At 49.8% G+C, this 24,277-nt stretch overlaps 1 protein-coding gene across 1 annotated transcript in view; it reads left to right on the top strand.

The window, feature by feature from the left end:
- Nucleotides 1-24,277, top strand: part of LOC120933672 (beta-1,3-galactosyltransferase 5-like) — a 230,388-nt gene that overhangs the window by 98,531 nt on the left and 107,580 nt on the right. The gene's annotated exons all lie outside the window — the stretch shown is intronic.

The following is a 24,277-nucleotide window of genomic DNA, read 5'->3' as shown; positions in this document are numbered from 1 at the left end:
CGGGAGGGTGGGAAACAGGAAAAGAGGCCGACGCTGGACCTGGCAGAGAAGGGAGGATAAGTACTCCCCCAGACTCCGCCTACAAACACAGGCCGGCCTCCGTCCAGCCTTCCAACTTGTAGTCAGAATCTTCACCCGTAATACGTAGTGACCCCAACCACCAAGGCCTGTGGCGTGCCTTGGCCTAGCTGGACGGTACGCCTAAAAGAGGGCAAAAGACACAAGATAGGTAATGAAGCTTTATTGAAACAGAGTATATTTAATCCAACAGGGTGGCAAACGCCCTACGCACCTCCAAGTGCGGTTCAGGGATATATCTGCTATAGCAGGAGGAACTCCAGCGACCCATGTGCTTGATGATGTATGACGGGACCCCTTGCTTGGATGCTGCGGACGCTGCTCCAATTCTAAAGGAATGTCCGGAAAAGCGCCCTGGATTCAGATGCAGCTTGGCAAGAAGAATCCTGACATGCCCAATGAATTGTTTGGAGGTGATAGGATGTGCAGGAAAGGGGAGCAACGGACTATCCCGGGGTGAGCTTGAGAATGCCCCGCAGAGAGAGTCGAGCACCTCAACCGGGCACCAGCGATTGCGAGTCTGATAGTACTTCACCACAAACCCCTGGCCAATCTGCCTGGTCTTGTTGTTGGGGAGCTGTAGCTCGTAATGCTCGGGAAACCTGGTCAGACTCCCTTTGAGCAAAACTGGAGCATGGCAGCTGGCTCTGGACACCTCCCCGGGACGGAGGAACCCAAAGAAACTGAGGTAGATGGCAGCTTTAAGGACCAAACTGGGACCCATACCAAAAGGAGAAGAGGACAGAATATCCGACAGGTCGCGGAAAATCTGCCCGGTGATGGGTTGACGGGATAACCGTGAGGACCCCTGGGTTCTCTGGATACCCCTCAGCACGGCTTTTAGAGGGTGAGCGGCAAAAATGGACGGCCTGTCCGGCACTTGTAGGGACCTGTGTAACGGAATGACCCGTGACACCCAAAGACTTTGTGAGGATAGAGGATACTCCTGTGTCAGCGTCACTGATAACTCTTGGGTCTGAGTCCACTCTGTGCCCTTTGGGCATGGAGTGGCAAGTGAATCGTAATTCATGGATTACATGAGATTTGACATCACGGACAGTTCATATTGCAGGATCTTGAGAGACTACAAGATGTTGGTTAATTGTGACCCCAACCAGTCAATATTCTATGACTCATTTCTATGATTAGTCTAGTGACATGCTAATTGCATCAGGGCTTGGAGGACATTCCATTGTCCTTGTGTAAAGGTGTTGTAACGGACAGGTGTTAATCCCAGGTCTGCTCCCAGAACTCTAACTATGCATACTAAAGACTGCTTATGTGTGATAACCCTGTCTACAATCTATTGATGCTCAGAGGTGTCAAGCGGTATGCGGAGACGGAGTGGGTGAAGGCTTTTGTTGTTAGTAATTGAGGAATGTTTAGTAATTAACCTTAGTGTGTGATTGGGGGGGGGGGGACAGTTTGATTGTTCCTGTAAATTCTGTGACCTGTTGTACTATATAAAAAGCTGAGAAGAAATCATTAAAGTGTCATTACATTTGGAACAAGTACAGAGCTGCGTGTCTCGTCTTGATTCTGGGCAAATGAAATGGGATCGGGTCCTGTCGGTTGGAGTGTCGATAAGCTGTCTTGGATGTGATGGAAGGTCGTAAACGGTGGTGACCGTTACAGTGGTGGCACAGCAGTGGGATAATTCCATCGCTTAAAGGACGGCGACAAGGACAGAGGACGATGGAGACGCTGTATGAACGGCTGAAGCTCTCTTCCCTCAAGGACTTACTGGAGAGCCAGGGCAGATCGGCCAGCAACCGTAAGAGAAGGGACATTATCGCACAACTTGTCGAAATGGATAGAGCTGAGAGGCCCAGCGTAACAGACAGGACACCCGATGAAGAGTTTTGGGACCGGGCTGTTAGACGTGGACTGGCACAGTATGGACCTAATCCTCCACCGGAGATCATAGACCGGGTTATAGCGGCTGTGGATGCCACTTGGCTAGAGCAAAGAGGTGCTGCAGCAGCAGAAGTCACAGCAGCACCAACTGAAGAGAGGGGAGAGGTACAGATGCCAGTCACCATGGAAGTGGAGTTCCAGGGAGCCGGGGCAATTGGCCCCTCTCCCCAGCAACAAGCTGTGGTGGTAAAGCATTTACTCCCAGCTGAATCTCTGGCGGCAGGGCAGGATGCTACTGGCTGCGGCACACAACTGCAGCTTGAGCTGACATCGGGGGATGGGACTGTGGTCTCCCCCCAAAGCGACCCAGCAGAAGAGCTGGCAACAGAGCAGAGTGCCCCAAGCCTCTGCTCTCACCTAACGGAAGAGGGAGTTCCTGGGGCAGTGGATGGGACTGTGGTCTCCACTGACACAACCCCAGAAAATGGTGCGTCACCGAGACAGGATGATGTCGGCTTGGCTTTGCAAGCATCGGGGGATTTTCACCTACCAGTGGATGGGACTTCAGTCTCCACTGGTATACCCCAGGAATGGTGGCCAGTTGGCCCAGATCCCCAGCAGCATGAGGAACTGAGCCCAGTCACCCTGTCTTCTCTCCAGCGGCTGAAAGGACTCCAGGGAGAAGGGCCAGTCCAGGCCTCTCCCCAGCGGCAGGCAGATTCTCTGAGAGAGACAGAGGTTGGCTGGGTGAGTAATGCTCTGTTTGGAGCAATTTATTTGGGGTACGGTATGGATACCAGCATTGGAGGACTAGATCTACTGACTGACTTCGGAGTCAACCCGTTCGGGGTCTCCTCCTGTGTCAGTCTCCCACCGAAAGGGGAGAGATGTAACGGAATGACCCGTGACACCCAAAGACTTTGTGAGGATAGAGGATACTCCTGTGTCAGCGTCACTGATAACTCTTGGGTCTGAGTCCACTCTGTGCCCTTTGGGCATGGAGTGGCAAGTGAATCGTAATTCATGGATTACATGAGATTTGACATCACGGACAGTTCATATTGCAGGATCTTGAGAGACTACAAGATGTTGGTTAATTGTGACCCCAACCAGTCAATATTCTATGACTCATTTCTATGATTAGTCTAGTGACATGCTAATTGCATCAGGGCTTGGAGGACATTCCATTGTCCTTGTGTAAAGGTGTTGTAACGGACAGGTGTTAATCCCAGGTCTGCTCCCAGAACTCTAACTATGCATACTAAAGACTGCTTATGTGTGATAACCCTGTCTACAATCTATTGATGCTCAGAGGTGTCAAGCGGTATGCGGAGACGGAGTGGGTGAAGGCTTTTGTTGTTAGTAATTGAGGAATGTTTAGTAATTAGCCTTAGTGTGTGATTGGGGGGGGGGGGGACAGTTTGATTGTTCCTGTAAATTCTGTGACCTGTTGTACTATATAAAAAGACTGAGAGAAATAATTAAAGTATCATTACATTTGGAACAAGCACAGAGCTGTGTCTCGTCTTGATCCTGGGGCAAATGAAATGGGATCGGGTCCTGTCGGTTGGAGTGTCGATAAGCTGTCGTGACTGGGATGGAAGGTCGTAAACGGTGGTGACCGTTACAACCTGAAATGCTGAACCCCTGCCAAATATGTCTTGATGGTTCTGGCCGATAAGGCTAGCTCACTATGGCAATAAGCAGAGAACGACATGAAGTATGAAGAATCTGTGGGACCCTCACACGGAAATAGAGACATGAATCTGAGGAAAACCCTCCAACCCGTGGTGTATGCCTTCAGCGTGTTCCTGGACAACGACCTGTTGGCCAGCTCGACCGCCTGAGACCGGAAAAAACTTAATCCATGACCAACAGTGCAAAGGGGGGAATTGGCTGGCCCGTCCGATCTGCTGCCGGATGCTGAAAGAAAAATTGTGGCATGTTGAGACGAGATAAGGCATCTGCTGCCCCGTTCTGATCTCCCCTAATAAATTCCCCCTGGAAATGAAATTTATACGACAAGCCCAGCCAAGTCAGCTTGCGCATAAATGACATGATCAAAAGGGACCCTGACCTGCCTTTATTGATAATTCTGGCTGTAGCCAAATTATCCGTAAAGAATATGACTGACTTGCCTGCCCAGCCAGGGCCCCAAGTGACTGCCGCCGCCAGGATCGGGTAAATCTCAAACAATGCCGACGTGAGAGCAAATTTTGGCAGATGGGACACCTCTGGGGGCCAGCGACTAGCTAACCATTGCTGACCAAAGATGGCGGAAAACCCGACCGAAGCGGCAGCATCTGAAAAAACTCGAGGGGAATTCTCTGAAGGCTGCGGGATGAACATGGAGATACCATTCCAGCGACAGAGGAACTGATCCCACATGATCAAATCGGCTTGGGCATCCATTGGCAACCTGACCGGGGAGTCCGAATCCTGACCCTGGGGAAGCACAGCCAGTAACCTGGACACAAACACCCTGCCCTGAGGAATGATCCTCATGGCATGGTTGAGCATCCCCAATAGAGACTGCAAGTCCCTTTTTGAACATACCGGGGAACGAACAAACTGATGGATGACCTGACGAATCCTGGCCAGCTTCTCCAAGGGCAGGCTAGCGACCATAAGCTCAGAGTCCAGCGTGATCCCCAAGAAGGTGATGACCTTGGCTGGGCCCTCCATTTTATGAGCTGCTAGCGGGACGTCTAACCCTGAAAATAAACCCGTAAGTACCTGCAGATCCCTGGGTGGGCGCCCAGGGTCTTCCAACAACAGGAAGTCGTCAAGGTAGTGAATGACCCTTTGACAACTACCGTAGTCCTCCAGGATCCAATGCAATGCCCGGGCAAAGGTGTCAAACAAAAACGGACTGCTTTTTGAACCAAACGTTAATTTGGTAGCGAAAAAATACTGCCCTTGCCATTTGATACCATGCCACTGCCAGAGGGCCGGACTAATGGGAAGTAGTTTAAAGGCGTCAGTGATATCCGCTTTGGAAAGCCAAGCACCCCTACCCAACTGTAGGATGTGTTGGATAGCCAAGTCAACAGATGCATATTTTAGTGAAAATTCCTCAGAGGGGATGAGTGAGTTGAGGCTAGGGATATGAGAGGAATGAGGCGCAGACAAATCGTAAATTAAACGGAATTTATTAGAAAATTTGCCGGAGACCACCCTGATGGGGCTCACCCTCCACATGGAAAAGGGGGATGATGAAAAGGGGCCGATGAGGAACCCCTTGGCCAGCTCTGCTAGAAGCAACTCGTCGACAATCACTGGTTTGTTTTCTGCAGACCTTAAATTATTACACTCGAAAGTTTCTGTCGGCAGGGTGATGAGGCCAGTATGAAACCCTGCAGAAAACCCTTCCAGCAAAAACTGCCTGACTGCTGGTGCTGGGTGGTCCTCAAGGAGATCCCCAAGCAAAGAAATGTTGACTCGGCTTAGTCAGGCTGTGCTAATTGGCTTGATCAAGCAGGCGGACTTGGGGTGGGCCCTGAAGCAGTTAGCGCAAACATGCAACAACCTGCACTGGTTGAAATTGCAACCTGCATAATTGTAGTTGTTACACAGCTGCGCTTTCCCAAGGTATCGTATGGGTCTACCCAATTTGTCCACCTGCCCCAGTGTTCCAGCAGACCCCCCTGCCACCTGCCTGGAGGGCCCTACCTGACTGGAGGCTTCCGCATTGGAGCACCAGGCCGTGGTATGAGCCGAGGACTGGCAGCTGGTACATACCGGGGACTTTTGACCAGCAAAGTGTCTGCAAAATAGCTCCATGTCAATGGCCCCCCACCATGACACCACCTGGAACTGAGCCCAGGTGGCTGCCACCTTAGCCGCAAAGGATCGGTGGTAATCATAAAATATTGTGCCACCGTATTTATGGGCCAGATCCACAACCTTATGAAGATAAAGGTCCAACTCCTCCCTTCTACCTGGGCTAACAGAACAGATGATATCCCTAAAAATACCAAAAGCCAGCACAAATTCCGGTACACTGAGTTTCCGACTCAGCCTGGGGTCTTTGGTCTTTAGAACTACAGATACTTCCCCACAAGTAAAAGATTTATTTTCTGACACATCCTGAGCCGCTATGAGCAGGGAGGCCAAGTTAACATCTTTCCCCTCCAAGATGTCCTTTTTGATGTTGGCCGGGATGAAATGGGCTGGAGATACCACAGGTGGGGCAGCCGACGGAGATGGTACCGCTGAAGGGAAAGTAGCGGCGTTACCTGCGGCTGGGCTTGGGAGCGCTAGGGATGCTGAATCCACCACGGTAGAGGCTGGTATTACTGTATTAACCAAGGCCCGGGCCTCCATCACCTCCATCCTTTCCTGCAACTGGACCATGGAGGTAGCCAGTGTGTTTAGCAGTGCATGGACCTGTACCAATGCGTTATGCACCGTTGCATGCTCAGCGCTGGTGGCGGGAGATGATTGTGACAGGGGTGGGAAGCATAGCCTAAACAGTTCTGCTTTCCTAGCCGAAGAGGGGAAAGAAATGCCTTTGCGGCGGAGTTCAGCCATGAGTCTGGGCACGGTCCAACTTCTCAAGGATGGTGAATTTCCGAGCTCCGAACCCCCGCGTGGCGGTGTAGGCGGGACGAACGAGAAGTCCTCGCTATCAGCCACTTGAGACATACCGAAATCTAAAGAGACAAACTACAAAGAATAACATGAAAGCCCTTGCCCCTCAGCCAGCCCAAATGCGTGACTGCCTAGGTGGCCGGAAATAGCGCGTGACCTACCAAGCGGGACCCCGACCCTGAAATGATGAAACGAAATGAGTGAAATGAGTGAGCCCGAGCGACCTGCAGCGCGACAACAGGTAATTAAAAACGAACACTCAGGGCTACGATATGGTCCCCAATGCTAGTCGCGGCCCCCCCCCCCAGAATACCTGAAGCCCTCGTGGCCTGGAGACGAACTGGAGCCGCGATCTCAGCTCCCTCCACGCTAGTTGGCGCCCAGAAATGACGTCGGCGGTCGCGGTGGAAGTGACGCACATCCACAGGAAAAGAGGCCGACGCTGGACCCGGCAGAGAAGGGAGGATAAGTACTCCCCCAGACTCCGCCTACAAACACAGGCCGGCCTCCGTCCAGCCTTCCAACTAATTGGTTTACATTAAACTTACAGCGTCTACAAACTATTGTATGGACAGTTTTTTTAAATTATTGCAGCTTTTCACATTTTTTGAGGTGCTAAAATGTCAGGGTAGTACAAACACCCCCAAATGACCTCATTTTTGGAAAGGAGACACTCTAATGCCGCGTATACACGATCATTTTCCGGCATGAAAAAAACGTTGTTTGGGCTTCACATCATTTTTCGGGTTCTGAAAAACAAATTTTTTTTTTCCAACATACTTCATTTTTTAACGACGTTTTAAATGATGTCGTTTTTCCGGTTGTAAAAAATTATCGTGTGTGGGCTAAAACGACGTTAAAAACCCGCGCATTCTCAGAAGCAAGTTATGAGACGGGAGCGCTCGTTCTGGTAAAACTACCGTTCATAATGGAGTAAGCACATACATCACGCTGTAACAGACAGAAAAGCGTGAATCGTACACCGTACGTGTTGTACGTCACCGCGCTTTGCTAGAGCATTTTTAAAAAACGATGGTGTGTGGGCAATGTCGTTTTAATGATGAAGTTGGAAAAACTTTGTTTTTTCTACATGCTGAAAAATTATCGTGTGTACGCGGCATAAGGTATTTGCTGAAAGGCATGTTGAGTTCATGAAAGATTACATTTTTTTCCACAAATTTTGGAAAATAAAGGGTGGGACTTTTTGGAAGGCTAGAGAAAATATATACTGTATTTAAAACTTACAATGCAGCCTTATTAGTGTCTCCATCTGCAGCCTTCCCCAGTGTCCATCTGCAGCCTTCCCCAGTGTCCATCTGCAGCCTTCCCCAGTGTCCATCTGCAGCCTTGCCCAGTGTCCATCTGCAGCCTTCCCCAGTGTCCATCTGCAGCCTTCCCCAGTGTCCATCTGCAGCCTTGCCCAGTGTCCATCTGCAGCCTTCCCCAGTGTCCATCAGCAGCCTTCCCCAGTGTCCATCTGCAGCCTTCCCCAGTGTCCATCTGCAGCCTTGCCCAGTGTCCATCTGCAGCCTTGCTCAGTGTCCATCTGCAGCCTTGCTCAGTGTCCATCTGCAGCCTTGCTCAGTGTCCATCTGCAGCCTTTCCCAGTGTCCATCTGCAGCCTTGCAAAGTGTTCATCTGCAACCTCGCCCAGTGTCCATCTGCAACCTTGGCCAGTGTCCATCTGCAGCCTTGCCCAGTGTCCATCTGCAGCCTTGCTCAGTGTCCATCTGCAGCCTTTCCCAGTGTCCATCTGCAGCCTTGCAAAGTGTTCATCTGCAACCTCGCCCAGTGTTCATCTGCAACCTTGGCCAGTGTCCATCTGCAGCCTTCCCCAGTGTCCATCTGCAGCCTTGCCCAATGTCAATCTGCAGCCTTGCCCAGTGTCTATCTGCAGCCTTGCCCAGTGTCCATCTGCAGCCTTGCTCAGTGTCCATCTGCAGCCTTTCCCAGTGTCCATCTGCAGCCTTGCAAAGTGTTCATCTGCAACCTCGCCCAGTGTCCATCTGCAACCTTGGCCAGTGTCCATCTGCAGCCTTCCCCAGTGTCCATCTGCAGCCTTGCCCAATGTCAATCTGCAGCCTTGCCCAGTGTCCATCTGCAGCCTTGCCCAGTGTCCATCTGCAGCCTTGCCCAAAATTGCAGCATGATGGGTTTTTAAATTTTAGTGCCGTCGAGATACACAGAACCGGATGTCCTGTGTATTTGGCTCCTCTCGTCTCATCTCGCAGTCCCGCCCCTTGGCCCAGCTCCTATGATGGACACAACACCGGTCCAATGGCGGGATGTAAAGGCTAGGAGGTGGGACTGGGTGTGACCGCGAGTGGAGTCGAGCCTAGCCGAGTACACAGTACACTCGGCTCGGTCTATTCCGGCGGCGCTCACTTCTCTTCCCCTCAGAGACAGCGGGGATCAACGTATAACACACACCCACGATTTCCCTGATTTTAAGGGGAAAAAAGTGTGTGTTATACGCCGATAAATACGGTACTTTTTATGATCAAAACCCAATAGCTTGTACATGTATTTAAACATTAGTTTAGATACATGTACAAGCTATTGGGATTTGAGCACAGGTATATTATTTCTCTGTTGTAACACAGGTCAGTGACCAGACCTGAACCTAGTAACTCCCCCAACCTTGTGTCTCTATCCCCCAGGTTGGCATGGTGTCCACTGTAGCATTTATAGTGGCAAAGCAGTGTAGGTCTGGCCATAAGAGGGATTACTTTGACGCAGTCGGTCAGCTTAAGCATGCATCGCATGTGTGAACTAAAAATCCCTGTTTTCATTTGCATAGTTTGCTGGAAAGGTTGTATAGCAGTGTGCATAGGGTCCATTCAGATTGTTTGGGAGCCTAGCCACATACAGGGGCCTAAAACCAATGACCACCTTCAGGCTTTCAAAGGGCGTAATTTCCTAATTTCACTTCCTGACTACCTATCACAGTTTCAGAGGCCCTAAAGACAATTAAGACACCTTGCAAATGACCCCTTTTTGGAAAGTAGACACCCCAAGATATTTGCTAACAGACATGTTGAGTCCATGGAAGATTTTATTTTTTTGCCACAAGTTTTTGCAAAATGACAAAAAATAATTCTTACACAAAGATGTCACTTTAATTAGATATTTCTCACACATGCTATGGGTATATGTGGAATTACACTCCAAAACACATTCTGCTACTTCTCCCTAATATGGAAATACTACATGTGTAAGACTATTTGGGAGCCTAGCCGCATACAGGGGCCCAAAACCAATGACCACCTTCAGGCTTTCAAAGAGCGTAATTTCCTCATTTCACTTTCTGACTACCTATCACAGTTTCAGAGGCCCTAAATGCAAAGACAATTCAGACACCCTGCAAATGACCCCTTTTTAGAAAGTAGACACCCCAAGGTATTTGCTAACAGACATGTTGAGTCCATGGAAGATTTTATTTTTTGCCACAAGTTTTTGCAAAATGACAAAAAATAAAGAAATTCTTACACAAAGTTGTCGATTTAATTAAATATTTCTCACACATGCTATGGGTATATGTGGGATTACACTACAAAACACATTCTTCTACTTTTCCCTAATATGGGGATACTACATGTGTAAGACTTTTTGGGAGCCTAGCTGCATACAGGGGCCCAAAACCAATGACCACCTTCAGGCTTTCGAAGGGCGTAATTTTCTCATTTCACTTCATGACGACCTATCACAGTTTCAGAAGCCCTAAATGCAAGGACAATTTAGACACCCTGCAAATTACCCATTTTTGTAGACACCCCAAGGTATTTGCCAACGTTGAGTCCATGGAAGATTTTATTTTTTGCCATAACTTTCGTCCGTCAAGAATGCGGTTACGCATACCTCCCAACTTTTCAACATTGTACTGTTGGGCGGGGGTGCTGCCACGGGATGCCAAAGATTTTTTATCGGACATTCAAGTTGTTGAGCGGGGGGGTGCTGCCGCGGGATGCCAAGTTTTTTTATCGGATATTAAAGTTGTTGTTGAGCTGGGAGGAATGCTGTCTTGGGAGGTTTACATTTAAGTTGTTGAGCAGGGGGGGGGCCGCGTGATGCTGATTTTTTTGGGGTCGGAAATTCAAGTTGTTAAGGGGGGGATTATCGCCGGACCAGCCGTTAAAGTTGAAAAGCGCGGGGGGCATCCTTCTTACCGCTTCCTCCTCATGTCCACGGCTGCAGTTTAGGAGCGTGGGGAGGGGGATGAAGAGGGGACCTTGGACCTCCTCTTCACTAATGCGAAAAAATATCCTCTATTGCGGGAATGCGGAAAACAGTTGTGATTGCGGGAGGTATGCAGTAACGTACAACACTACGACGAGGCAATAAAAAGAAGTTCAATGCTTCCAAGTATGCGTCAAATTGTTTCCCAGCATGCGTGTTTTTTTTTGCGCGTTGGAATTCCATACAGACAAAGTTTTTTCCGCTAGGAATTTTTTTCGTCTGCAAAATAGAGAACCTGCTCTTAAACTTTTGCCGGTGGAAATTTCTGACAGAAAAAGTCAGATGGAGCATACATACAGTCGAAATTCCGGTCCAAAAGCTCGACGGGAAAACCGATCGTGTGTACGGGGCATTAGACATGAGGCCCCACTAACTCCCATAATGGGAAAAATAGTTCAAGCGATAAAAATTAACGATATAAATTGCATATATAAGGAGCCTTAAATCCTATGAACTATGGCCCGGATTCAGAAAGGACTTACGACGGCGTATCTCCAGATACACCGTCGTAAGTCCAAATGTGCGCCGTCGTATCTTTAAGCGTATTCTGGTAACCAGATACGCCTGAATTTGGTCAAGATACGACCGACGTAAGTCTCCGACGCCGTCGTATCTTGGGTGCATATTTACGCTGGACGATAGGGGCGCTTCCGTAGATTTATGCGTCACATATGCAAATGACCTAGATACGCCGATTAACAAACGTACTTGCGCCCGTCGGATTTAGCTACGCCGTTTACGTAAGGCGTTTGTCCGGCTTAAGTTTACCCCTCATAAAGCAGGGGTAAGTCATGTTACGGTATGGACGTCGGAAACGTCAGAACAGCGTCGTATTTTACGTCGTTTGCGTAAGTCGTACGTGAATGAGGCTGGGCGTAAGTTATGTTCACGTCGACAAAGCATTGAGCCGACGTATCTTAGGGAGTATTTGCGACGTGATTCTGAGCATGCGCGCGCATGCGCCGTTCGATCGGACATGCATTTACATGGGGTCACGCTTCATTACAATACAACACGCCCACTGCCTTGCTACTTTGAATTACACTGGCTTGCGCTGGCCCATTTACGATACGCCAACGTAACTTTGGGAGCAAGTGCTTTCTGAATACAGTACTTGCCTCTCAATATTACGTCGGCGTAGCGCATAGGAGATGCGTTACGCCCGCTCAAAGATACGACAATGTATCTGAATCGCGGCCTATGAATTTACAGTTTCTAGAACTTTCTCTAACCAATTCTTCTTTAATCAAATATATACAGTATACTACATATATATTATATTACAAATATACTGTATATTACACACACACAAATATAGATAACATTTGTGCAGCTTCTACTAGCAATGGGCTGGATTCAAGTAGATTTGCGCATTTTTTACGGAGGCGCAGGGCAACGTTTTTGCCTTGCGCCCCCGCAAATTTACTGCGCTGCCCTTGATTCACGGAGCAGTAGCTCCGTAAATTGCGTGGGCAAGCCGGCAAAATGCCCGGCGTAAGCGCGCGCAATTTAAATTATCCCGTAGGGGGCGGGAATCATTTAAATTAGGCGCGTTCCCGCGCCGAGCGGATGCTCTGTCGGGAAACTTTCCCGACGTGCATTGCGGCAAATGACGTCGCAAGGACGTCATTTGCTTCAAAGTGAACGTGAATGGCGTCCAGCGCCATTCACGATTCACTTACGCAAACTACGTAAATTTCAAATTTCGCGACGCGGGAACGACGGGTATACGTAACATTGGCTGCCCCTGCTAATAACAGGGGCAGCCTTACGCAAAAACCGCCGTACGGAAACAACGTAAATTGCGTACGCAGGGCTCGCGCAACGTTGTGAATCGGCGTTAGTATGCAATGTGCATACTATACTCTGAGCACAATGGGAGCGCCCCCTAGCGGCCATCGCAAGAATGCAGCCTAAGATATGCGGGCATAAGAGCCTTATGCCGCGCATATCTTAGGCTGCAGTCGGCGTAACGAGGTTCCTGAATCAGGAGCATTCGTTACGGCGGGGCAAGTAAGCAATTGCGCTGCGTAACTATGGTTACACAGGCGCAATTGCTTCTTGAATCCAGGCCAATATGTTTAAGGTATAACAAGAGTCAAAACCATATTTCTCCATTTAACTGTACATGAAGGTCAAGTTACAATATAAACCAGCACAGAGTTCCCCCTTACATCAGAGTGTGCAGGATTCCCCCTTATGCCGCATACACACGATCTGAAATTCCGACAACAAAACTTTACATTTTTTTCGACAAAATGTTGTCTCAAACTTGTGTTGCATACACACGGTCACACAACTGTTGTCTAAAAAATTCCGACTGTCAAGAACGCAGTGACGTACAACACAAATGACGACTTGAGCTAAATCAAGTTCAATAGCCAGTGCGGCTCTTTTGCTTGATTCTGAGCATGCATGTTTTTTTTGCGCGTTGGAATTGCATACAGACGATCGGAATTTCCGACAATAACTTTTCCCGTCGTAAAATTTGAGAAACAGCTCTCAAATTTTTGCTGTCGGAAATTCCGACAGGGGCCTACACACGGTTGGAATTTCTGACCAAAAGCTCACATCAAACTTTTCTTGTCGGAAATTCTAATCGTGCGTACGCGGCATTACAGTGCAAGGGGAAATTTGATGTAAGGGGGAACTCTGATGTAAGGGGGAACTCTGATGTAAAGAGGGGGGGGGCTCTGGTGACGAGATCACCTTATATCAGAGTTACCTTTTATGTCATTGTCCACAGAGTTCCAACTTGCATGTAAAATGGAGAAAGCGGCTACTCCAGCGGCTCCTCTGGAATGTTGACATTTGGATTACGTAATATAATTCTTTAGATTTGCATATGAAAGATTTGCATCCTTTTTAAAGCTTTATTTATTTTGTCTGAGGACGATTCCTACAGGTAAGAGTCAGACGTGAGAGGTGCGGCACTGAATGGCTTACTCAAGAATCTTGATATACTTGAAGCTTGTAATATTAGGATTCCTCAGGCTTGGATTTAAAAGATTTAGATTGGTATTTCTTTGTCTGAGAGTAATCCATGCAGCTTCCGTGTCAGAGGAAAGAGTATTCCGATGAATGAGTTCACCCCATATAACCTCATTCCTTACCGCCCACCGTAACTCAGCCTCCCAACCATCCTCTCCCTCCGAGACCCCCTTTATTTTTTAAAACTTACTCTTTTCTAGACTTTCTCAGGACTGTCATATGATTTATTTATTAAAATGCTTATTGAGAGCGCAGTCTTTACCCGAGGGCCTCAACGCGCTCATAGAACCAACATATCCCGTATACACATGGTCCTCCTCCATTTATGATCTTCTCTGGCAGAAAGCAGCACTAATGTCATCCAGTCTTGTGGACGCTACCCGTCCCCCCCCCCCCCCCCCCCCCGGATACATAGGGCTAGATTCAGGTAGACTTTACGTCGGCGTATCTACTGATACGCCGCGTAAGTTAGAAGATGCACCGTCGTATCTATGCGCGCTGTTCATGGAGCTAAATACGCCTAAGATTCAGCTTCCTCCGACCGACGTAAGTGTAAGGCCCCATACACACGAGAGGATTTATCCGCGGATACGGTCCAGCGGATCGTATCCGCGGATAAATCCTCTCGAGGATTTGCGAGGATTTCAATGCGATGGAGTGTACTCACCATCGAAACGAAATCCGCGCCGAAATCCTCTGGCGATGACGTGTCGCGCCGTCGCCGCGATTATGACGCGGCGACGTGCGCGACGCTGTCATATAAGGAATTCCACGCATGCGTCGAATCATTACAACGCATGCGGGGGATCCCTTCGGACGGATGGATCCGGTGAGTCTGTACAGACCAGCGGATCCATCCGTTGGGATGGATTCCAGCGGATAGATTTGATAGCATGTCATCAAATATTTATCCGGTGGAAATCCATCCCAGGGGAGAAATATCCGCGGAAACAGATCCGCTGGAGTGTACACACCATAGGATCTATCCGCTGAAACCCATTCGCTGGGATTTTTCAGCGGATGGATTCTATCGTGTGTATGGGGCCTTAGTACGCCGTCGTATCTAGGGTGCATATTTACGCTGGCCGCTAGGGGCGCTTCTGTAGATTTACGCATAGAATATGTAAATGACCTAGATACGCCGATTCACGAACGTACTTGCGCCCGCTACGCCGTTTACGTAAGGCTTACGTCCGGCGTAAAGTTATCCCTGCTATATGAGACGCTGCCAATGTTAAGGAATGGACGTCGGGAACAGCCGTCAAATTTTACGTCGTTTACGTAAGTGGTACGTGAATGGGGCTGTGCGTAGGTTACGTTCACGTCGAAAGCACTGCGCCGACGTTTCTTAGGGAGTATATGCGACGTGATTCTGAGCATGCGCGCGAATGCGCCGTACGAACGGCCATTCATTTACATGGGGTCACGGCTAATTTAAATGAGGCACGCCCCCTACCTGCCTATTTTGAATTAGGCGGCCTTACGCCGGCCTATTTACACTACGCCGGCGCAACGTACGGCGCGGGATCCTTGAGAATACGGTTCTGGGCTCACTGTTTTACGTCGGCGTAGCGCATATGAGATGCGCTACGCCGGCCAAAAGGTACGCCGCTGTACCTGAATCTAGTGACAAGTGCTTTAGCGCTAATAAGGACCCTCAATGGGATAACCAAAACAAAATCAATAAAAAACAGTGCAGCAAAACCTATTCGTGTATACAGCACACAAAAACAGAGATCAAAATAAAATGGCATTCTGCGCAACGTATCACGCAAACATGGTCAGTGTGCATATAAAACAAAGAAAAAGTGAATAATAAAGATATATCTCCAAGTGGTAGGTGAATGATGACTCCGTGTGGATGAAGAAAATAATAATAATGATGAGAGAGCTCACAGGCTCAATAGATGTGAAGTGCTAAAGTAAATCAAGTGAGCACAAAAGAATAATTATGCAAAAAAGTCCCAAAGGTAAATAATGACAAACATGACAAATGGGAAAAATGAAGTGCAAAAAGTCCTAAAAATCTGTAAATGAGCTGCCAGATGAAAAAACTGATGTTGCTGGTAATCCACTCAATCCAATAAAATGACAGATAAATGCTCGTGTCCCTCACTGGGCTCACAGGACTCTTACCTCCAAGCCGATGGTATAGGGCAGGGGTCTCCAAACTTTCTAAACAAAGGGCCAGTTTACTGTCCTTCAGATTTTATTAGGGCCGAACCGTGGCCAGTAGGAGTAAACAAATCCCTATCACTGGTTTTAGTGGAAGGACTAGTGCCCTATTGATATCGTTGGGAGGAATAGAACCCCATCCTTGGTGTCAGTGGGAGGTATAGCGCCCCGTCCTTGGTGTCAGTGGGAGGAATAGCGTCCCACCCTTGGTGTCAGTGGGAGGTATAGCGCCCCGTCCTTGGTGTCAGTGGGAGGAATAGCGTCCCACCCTTGGTGTCAGTGGGAGGATTAGCGCCCCGTCCTTGGTGTCAGTGGGAGGAATAGTGTCCCACCCTTGGTGTCAGTGGGAGGAATAGAGCCCCGTCCTTGTTGTCAGTGGGAGGAATAGCGCCCGTCCTTGGTGTCAGTGGAAGGAATAGCGCCCCGCCCTTGGTGTCAGTGGGAGGAATAGCGCCCCGTCCTTGGTGTCAGTGGGAGGAATAGCGCCCGTCCTTGGTGTCAGTGGGAGGAATAGTGCCCCGTCCTTGGTGTCAGTGGGAGGAATAGCGTCCCACCCTTGGTGTCAGTGGGAGGTATAGCGCCCTTCCCTTGGTGTCAGTGGGAGGAATAGCGCCCCGCCCTTGGTGTCAGTGGGAGGTATAGCGCCCTTCCCTTGGTGTCAGTGGGAGGTATAGCGCCCTTCCCTTGGTGTCAGTGGGAGGAATAGCGCCCCGCCCTTGGTGTCAGTGGGAGGTATAGCGCCCTTCCCTTGGTGTCAGTGGGAGGTATAGCGCCCTTCCCTTGGTGTCAGTGGGAGGATTAGCGCCCCGTCCTTGGTGTCAGTGGGAGGAATAGTGTCCCACCCTTGGTGTCAGTGGGAGGAATAGAGCCCCGTCCTTGTTGTCAGTGGGAGGAATAGCGCCCGTCCTTGGTGTCAGTGGGAGGAATAGTGCCCCACCCACCATTGGAGCACAGGTGTGTGAGGAGGAAGGTGTGTCGGAAGCTGCTGTGTGAGAAGGGAGTTGCCTGGAAATCTCTCCCAGCTCTCCTGGCCCCTTTTCTGGGGAAGCCATGGAGGGCAGTGGGGCCTCCCCTGCTGGAGGCTCTCAGCCATCTCCTGGGCCATCTGCTGGCATGTCTGCCCCTCTACAAGCCTCAGCTGGTGATCTCTCTGCCCCTGGTGTGGATGAAGGCTCGGAGGCCATTCGGGAGCGAGTGGTGGCCGGGATAAAAGTCCTAAACCGGGAGAGGGATAAGCTGTACAAGCTACGTGCGGAGCTGAAGCGCCTGCGAAGGCAACGTGAAGGCTTACATAGCCAGAAACGCGGATCCATGGATCCAGAGATCCAATTGGCCAAGGTCCGTGTGGACCACCAGGAGACCATCGTGGCCATGATGGAAGGAAGGGATGGTCCTTTCAAGGAAAAGTTCTGCAACGACAAGAGGTTTGCAAAGGTGACAAAGATGGAGGTGGAGGAGGAGGAGACCCCCAGTTCTGACCCCCTGCCCCCCCAGGGAGAGGTAAGCACCCCAATGCCTTCCCAGGACTCAGGAGGCATGCTGAGGGTGATCCAGGTAATGGAGTCTCCTGTGCGGGGGGATCAGATGGTCTTTAATGATGAAGATATTGCAGATGGTGTACCTGATAAAGTGAAGCCAGCTAAGCCCCATGTTGTGAATAAGACTGTGTATGTACCATCTAGCACCATGACTGATAATGTGCCCAATAATCGGACTGTATGCAGCAATGTTGTGTCTGCTGAGGCTGCAATGCAGCAAGAGATCCGTTTAAAAAATGACATTTCTGTGAAGGAACTGCAAGTCCCAGCAGAACCCATTAACCCTCCTGATGCTGAGACCAGAGCTGATTGCCCCACTGCTGCTCTGGACTCCACAGCGCAGCATCAGGACACAGCTGGTACTGCAGCAGCAACAGTGACTGTTCCTGATGGGAATGTGTGTGTGGCTGATAATAATCATCCCAGTTCAGGTGGGATGGACAATGGTCCCATTTCAGGTGGGATGGACAATGGTCCCATTTCAGGTGGGATGGACAATGGTCCCATTTCAGGTGGGATGGACAATACTAACTCTGTTCATGCAGATAAAGTGACTTCAGTGTGGGGTCTTGGCCCCAATAAACCCACTTTCGCTCAGGTGGTACGCTCTGCCCCTGGTAGCTCCGCCCCCAAGCAGGGTTTTCCTCTAAGAGCTACTACCTGGAGCCCCCCGGGATATGGTCTTGGGTCTCTGGCTTCTGCTGGGGGCCCAAGACGTAATGTTGTCATCTTGAAATGGGAAGGTGGTGCAATCTCCCCTGCACGGCGTGCAGTGGTGGATTTAATCCTGGAAATGGGTTTTGGGGTAAATGATTTGTATGCTTTTATTCATGTGTCAGGGACGCGAGAGTATACAGTCAGTTTCACCAAGCCAGAGGGTCTTGACCTGTTCTGGGAACGATATGAGGCCCGGTGCAGGTCAAGACCCGAATGGGAGAGTCTGGCCCCAGTTGCGATTTCGCAGCAGTCAACAGTAAAAAAGATCACTATCATCCTCACCAATGAGAGCGTCCATGCCAGGGATCTGGAGGTCTGGTTGAGGAACTACGGGGAGGTTTTGACCAAACCCAGTAAAATATTAGATGAGCGTAACATCTGGACTGGGGGATGGTCGGTAACAGTCAGGCTGGCCAGGGATGGAAATGTTGTCCGTCACCTGCCCTCCTCGGCTTTCATAGGGAGGGATAGGATGACCGTGTTCTACCCTGGTCAGCCGAAGCTGTGCCACCGCTGTGGAGAGAGGGGGCACCTTAGCTCCTCCTGTTCGGCCTTGATATGCTCAGTGTGTCGGGGTCAGGGTCATATGGCCAAGGACTGCACCCAGAAGATCAGGTGCAACCTGTGCCTGCGACTTGGCCACCCTTATAGCAGATGCCCTGAGGCCTGGCACAATATGGAGAAGGAGGTAGTGGATGAGATGTCAAGGCTGGACGGGATGGAGGGGGAGGCCCCTGGTGTACCATCCTCCGCTGCGGTGACCGACCCCCCTGGTCCTGCTCAGGATCCCTCCCCAGTTTCCTCCCCAGTTCCTGTGACCACCCCTTCTGTGTCTGTAAGTACTCCTTCTGTATCTGTATCTGTGTCCCCCCAGCCTACTGTACCCGCTCCTCTTGTGTCAGAACCTTCCAAGTCTGTGCCCCCTGAGTCAGTTACCCCCCAGAAGTCTATCCCTGTTAAGTCGGATTTACCCCCCCCATCAGGAGTGATAGCGGGTACTAAAAAGGTCGCTTCAGAGAAAAAAACAAGGGATGAGGGCATCTCTGAGGCTGACCTCAAGTACCTGGAGGAGAGAAGGAAGGTTGGGCGGCGGAAGAAGCAGGCGGTGAGGACGGAACGGGGACGAGAAGCTCCGGTGCATGTCTCCACCCGTCGTAGGTCCTCTAGGTGGGACATTTCGTCATCTGGCGCTTCTTCAGAGCTGAGCTCTGAGTCAGAGATGGAGTTGGAGGCGGCCTCAAGAAAGAGGGAGGCTTCTGGTGATGAGCAGCAGAGGGGAGCTAAGAAGCAATCCACCCAATAACCCAAATGGCGGTTCCCCCTCCGTTAAAAGTGGCGACAATAAATGTCGCCAGCATTAAGTCAGTGAGAGCTCGTTCTATGGCCTTCTTTTTGTTCAGCCAATTAGATGCTGAAATTTTATTTTTGCAAGAGACTAGGCTCACCTCCTTGGCAGATATTCATATGGCCAAGAGAGAGTGGAGGTATGGTCCATCTTACTGGTCTCTTGCGGCCGAGCCTTACGGCGGTGTGGCGGTGTTGTTTAAAACCGGCATGGTAACTGTCCGGCGGGTTATTGAGGTGGAGATTGGGAGATGTATGGTCTTAGACGTCCTTGTGGGAGGGCAGGACCTGCGCCTAATTAATATCTATGGGCCGCACACAAAGTGGGACAGGAAATGCCTTTTTACAAGGATCAAGCCATTTCTTTTTACATCCCGGCAAGTGGTCTTTGGAGGTGACTTTAATACAGTAACTAGGCCCAAGGACAGGAAGGCCTTCAAGGACAGGCTGGGATATGATAGCGTTTTTTTAAATAGTATGGTTAGGGATGCTGGTCTTGTGGATGTGCACATTGCGCACCTCCCGGATGACACCGGGTTCACCTTTCATCGTGGTAATAGTCAGAGTAGGATAGACAGGTTTTTTTTGAAGGAGGCCTCTGCTTTCTCACCCCCAGTGGTGCAGGCAGTAGAGTTCTCTGATCACTGTATGCTATCTGTGGCCCTGAATGCTTCAGACGCCCCTCAGAGAGGAAAGGGCATCTGGAGATTGAATTCGACTCTACTCAAGGAAGAACATGTTAGACAATCCTTTGAGGAATTCTTTCAGGCACAGGTGACCCTCCTGGACTTTTGTAGCAGCAAGGCTGAGTGGTGGGAGCTGACCAAAAAGAGGATCGCTGGATTCTTCAGAGGCCTAGCCAATAGAACACAGTTTAATAAATACATGACCTACCAACGTTTGCGGAGGAAGCTGGATATTCTTGTCTCGAGAGGAGGAGATCCTGGGGCAATCTCCGAAGTGAAACTCCTTCTCAGGAAGTGTCAATATGACCGGCATGCCTCTTTGGTTCTGGAGAGGGACTATGGGAAGTACCACTCGCCTGACCCTTACCAGAACTGCAAACAAGGTGTAGCTGTTAAAGCGGTCGTTGGCCTTAGGGACAGTACAGGTTCCGTGACAAAGTCCAGGTCAGGGATTCTGGAGGTCGTGAGGTCCTTTTATGCCGACCTTCTTGGAAGGAAAGAGCTTGACCGTGACAAGATGGAAAGCTTTTTGGACTCTACTCCAGGTCTAAATGGTGGAGATGTTCCATTGATGAATTTGACAGAGGAGATCACAGTTGAAGAGGTGATGAGGGCAATTGAACAGCTTGCCATCAAAAAGTCACCCGGACCGGATGGCTTGACGGCTGAGTTTTACAAAGCCTTTAAGTCTATTCTGGCCCCACATTTGGTAGAGGTTTTTAACAGTTGTCTTGCTGAGGGGGTGCTTTCCCCTTCCATGAGGCACTCGGCTGTGATTCTTCTGTCAAAGGGTAAAGATCCTTCGATGATTGAGAATTGGCGCCCCATCAGCCTTCTTAATGTCGATAGAAAGATACTGGCGAAGATATTTTTCTGGCGCCTGTCGTCAGTAGCAGAGTCTTTGCTTTCTCGCCATCAGCACTGTTCGGTCCAGGGTAGGAGTACCTTCACAGCGGTGTTAGCTGTCCGGGAGGCCTTGGAGCGGTGCAGGGCTGCAGGCTGGGGAAAGTACTTGCTGACATTGGATCAGGCAAAGGCTTTTGATCGTGTTAACCATGAGTACCTGTGGTTGCTCCTTAGTAAGTACGGTCTGCCGGGTGGTTTTGTTGATTGGCTGAAAGTCTTGTATAAGGGGGCAGAAAGCTTCCCTCTTGTTAATGGTTGGGTTGGGCAGTCCTTTGGGGTTGGCTCCGGGGTGCGCCAGGGTTGTCCCCTGAGTCCCCTGCTCTATGTGTTTGCAATCGACCCCTTCATCAGGAGGCTAGAGAGCGGCATGTTGTGTGGGGTACCAGTGGGGCTCCCGGGTGAGCCGCCATTGAGGGTTGTTGCTTATGCGGACGATGTATCGGTGATTGTCACTGGGACGGATGAGGCGGAGGAGGTGGTCTCTCTGGCATCACGGTATTCTGAAGCATCAGGCTCCAAGATCAATCAGGAAAAGAGCGAAGTTTTCTGGATGGGAAAGGAAGGTGAGGGGTTTGATCTCCCGGACACCTTTCCAGTGCCCCGGGAAAGAATTAAGATACTAGGCATTGAATTTGGACCCGGCGATTATGGCCTCAAAAACTGGGAAGGCAGACTGGAAATTGCCAATGCTAAGATGGTCAACTGGAAGAGATGGAAGTTATCTATGAGGGAAAGGGTTGATCTGATTAAGACTTACCTGATTCCGATCTTCTTGTATGTCAGCTTTGTCTGCATCTTGCCAGTGTCTCTCTATGCTAGGGTCAGTAGTGTGTTCTTCCAGATGCTGTGGGGGAACAGACTGAACCCCATCAAGAGGAATGTCACCTACCTATCCAGGAGGGAGGGTGGCTTAGGTATGGTCAACCCAATTCTTTTCTTTTCACTGCTATTTCTCAAGTTTAACATTGGTAGTATGCTTGCAGTGGAACCTCCTGGATGGGCAGGCATATTTAGATCTTGGTTTAGTCCTTTTCTGCGACTTTGGGAAGAAGGTGGCCAAGTGAAGAATCGCAGGGGTCATCGTGGTCAGCTACCAGCCTATGTAGCTCCGTGCCTGAAGTTACTGCGGCAGTGGCGATTGTCGGCTGAAGATCTCAGATCGGTTCCGAGGAAAGACCTTATGAGTCGAGTCTTGAGCGAAGTCTTTCATGACCCACTGGCCTTAAGGGATTGCCCAGGCCCAGTTTTGAGGGTGGGGTTGAGACTAATTAATTTGGATAGAATACCTCCTAAATTTAGGGATCTGGCCTGGTTGTGCTTCCATGGGAGGCTCTATGTTCGGGGCAATTTGAAATTCCGCAGTGGGGTGGATCGTAGCTGTCCTCGGGAGGAGTGTGCAGGTGAGGAGGAGACTATGGACCATTTTCTGCTTCGTTGCCCTTTTAACATAGAAGTGTACAAACAGGTGGGGCGGGCGCTCGGTGTTCCTTTCCTCTCCAGGCTGGGTTATGCCGAGTGGGTGTACGGAGCATTCAGTACCGGTGGAGGTTTTTGTTTGGATACACTTTTTTTAGTTAGCCTAGTGGTCCGTTATTTCACCTGGAACGCACGGTGTCAGGTCAGCATTCGGCAAAAAATCCTTCCTGTTGAGGTGGTGGTGTATGACATTGTGCATGAGGTGGGGAAGATTCGGGGGCTTGAGAGAGACAAGCGGGGTCAGGGGGCTTGGCTGAAGGCGTGGAGGGGTTTCAAGCCTCCCTGACTGCCAGGAGTCTCTTTCCCGGGTGTGGCTGTCTGTCTCTTATCACCCTAGATTATTATTTTTGATACATTTTTGATAAATGGCTGCGTACATAGGTGACGGGTTGTGCCTCTTAGGCCCTCTCTGCTGCTTTGTGTAAATAGTTTTGTAGTAATGTTTTGGTGGTGGTGTATAGTGTATATATATTGTATATATTCTGAACCTGGATGTGTTTTCTTTGGATTTATGTTTGAAGTTTTGTACTATAGTTTTGTTTTTTACTTTTGTATAAAATTGGTTGCTTGATTCTTTTCAATAAAAGATCAATAGTGTCCCACCCTTGGTGTCAGTGGGAGGAATAGCGCCCCATCCTTGGTGTCAGTTGTGGATGTAATAGTGCCCCAAGGGCCGGATAGAGGCAAACAAAGGGCCACATCTGGCCCCAGGGCCGCAGTTTGGAGACCACTGGTATAGGGCATCAAAATAGAATCCTCACTGGCAGTCCTCTTATGGATGGTCCCAGCTGATCCTCCCTTGGAGCTGCTGAAAAAACTCCTTAGCCAATCCAAACGGTGCTCAGACCAGGGTGGAGGGAGAGAGAACAGAAGAGAGAGACTCCAATAGTGTAGTACAGTATGACACAGGGAAAGTTTATTGAGAAAAACCTGCGCTTACATAAACAAACTTAAAAACATGCAGCAATGTAAATAAACGAGCGGCGTCCTCAGCGCCAGCTTGCGTCACTCCAGGTGTACGTCCGTCCAATCCCTACGCGTTACGACACGGGGTCACGTGTCTTCATCTGGGGACGATCAGATCACCGATTTTTGTCCTGACTGCGACATTATGGAGGACACATCGGACAATTTTGACACATTTTTGGGACCATTGTCATTTTCACAGCGAAAAGTGCTATAAAAATGCATTGATTACTGTGAAAATGACAATTGCAATTTAGGAGTAAACCACTAGGGGGCACTGTAGGGGTTAAGTGTGACCTCATGTGTGTTTCTAACTGTAGGGGGGCGGGGCTGGATGTGTGACGTCATTGATCGTCTTTCCCTATATCAGGGAACACACGATCACTGACACTACCACAACGAAGAACGGGGAAGGTGTGTTTACACTCACCTCTCCCCATTCTTCAGCTCCGGTGACCGATCGCGGGACATCGGCGGCGATCGGGTCCGTGGGTCCCGCGGTCACGGAGCTTCGGACTGGGTCGCGACCCCTCGGCTGGACCTTAAAGAGACACGTACAGGTACGCGCTTGTGCCCAGCCGTGCCATTCTGCCGACGTATATCGTCAGTAGGGGGTCCTTAAGTGGTTAAGAAAGGGTCCCGTGCGAGTTTGATCCGTGTGTGCGATGCAAATTCAGCTCTATAGACTGTAATTTCTTGAAATCGCGAATCGCG

Source organism: Rana temporaria, chromosome 3 (assembly GCF_905171775.1).
Source record: "Rana temporaria chromosome 3, aRanTem1.1, whole genome shotgun sequence".
NCBI classification, from domain to species: domain Eukaryota; kingdom Metazoa; phylum Chordata; class Amphibia; order Anura; family Ranidae; genus Rana; species Rana temporaria.
This window is presented reverse-complemented; position numbering and strand designations above follow the sequence as displayed.